We start from the raw sequence: 1,347 nt of genomic DNA, 5'->3' as shown, positions 1-1,347 counted from the left end.
CCCCCCCCCCCCCCACACACACACACACACACAGGTGTTTGTGCAGGTGTTTATGCACCTGCATAAACATGCTATTCCACTCATCTAATAGGTGAGCGGAGGCTTTCTTTTGATCAAGAAAAAACATCGATTTTCACACACAAATACCAAGACCATTTTATGGTGTTCAGCTTTATTATTGCTATGCATTTTGCAAGGTAAGAGATCCAGACCTTCACTGAAACTTGGTGTGATGAATCTCTGCTGCCCCTGCTAGTTTTGGGGGGGTCACCAGACATAAAACCTGTTTTCCCTGTATTTCGAAAGTAGAGGCTTAGATTTATTAGGTATTCATGGGAAAAAAAATTATAATATATCAGAATTACAGTATATCAAAAATATGTGGTTCTAATGGGAGTCAATGGGGCAAATTTGGACATGAGGGTAAAGAGTGTAAGTTTTTTAAATGAACTCTCATTGCTCCAAAAACAATAATGCATCAAAATCAATGTTATCAATTATTGAAATAGTCAATGTTGTGATATCTTCATCCCAAATATTCCACTTTGAACCTAATTTTTGGAAAATATTGCATATTTTGTGATTTTCCCATTGAAAAAAAACAGGAGTTGTAAAAAAATATTTAAAAATTATAATAAACTTTATATCTATGGCTAGGTCTGAAGTTGTTGAAAAGATTTGATGTGGTGAAAGTGAGAAAAAATATTTATTTATTACATTTTTATTGCACTTTTATGAGAGGGTAGTCAATGAGGCAAATTTGGACATGAGGGTAAAGAGTGTATATTAATTTTAAGGGATGCTCGAGGCAGAGGCGAAAATCCCATTTAATAGTTGGGGGGGACAATAAACAGTAAAATTTTAGAGAATAATTCCAGGGGGGGACAAGGAAAAAAAGTTGTAGCCTGTCTTTTATACAGCATCTTTTACCGCACTTTGACGCTTTAATCTTCTCTCTATCTCTCCAACAGGCAGAGTGAATGTCTATACTTATGATAAATGGCTTAACAACTAAACATTTCCTGCAATTAAACTGGTAAACTGGTTTATAAACAGTGTGCTATGAGATCTGCTGCTGCGCACCTCACAACCGTGCGTAATAGTCGCGCATAATGACCGCTCCTCATCCGTTAAACTGCATGTCTTTCCTGTTTGTCTCACTGTCAGGTGGAGAGCCTACAGACAGGTACCCATTAGCTACGCTCTGTCAAAACCGTGCGTAATAGTCGCGCGTAATGACCGCTCCTCGTCCGTTAGACTGCACGTCGTTCATGTTTGTCTCACTGACAGGTGGAGAGCCTACAGACAGGTACCCATTAGCTACGCTCCGTCACAACCGTGCGTAAT

At 38.8% G+C, this 1,347-nt stretch overlaps 1 protein-coding gene across 1 annotated transcript in view; it reads left to right on the top strand.

Annotated features, from left to right (window-relative positions):
- The window catches only part of LOC126389352 (uncharacterized), a 7,886-nt gene that overhangs the window by 2,169 nt on the left and 4,370 nt on the right, over positions 1-1,347 (top strand). The window lies entirely within an intron of this gene.

The sequence above is a fragment of the Epinephelus moara genome, chromosome 4 (assembly GCF_006386435.1).
Source record: "Epinephelus moara isolate mb chromosome 4, YSFRI_EMoa_1.0, whole genome shotgun sequence".
NCBI classification, from domain to species: Eukaryota; Metazoa; Chordata; class Actinopteri; order Perciformes; family Serranidae; genus Epinephelus; species Epinephelus moara.
The sequence above is the reverse complement of the archived record's forward strand: the minus strand, read 5'-3'. Positions and strand labels throughout refer to the sequence as shown.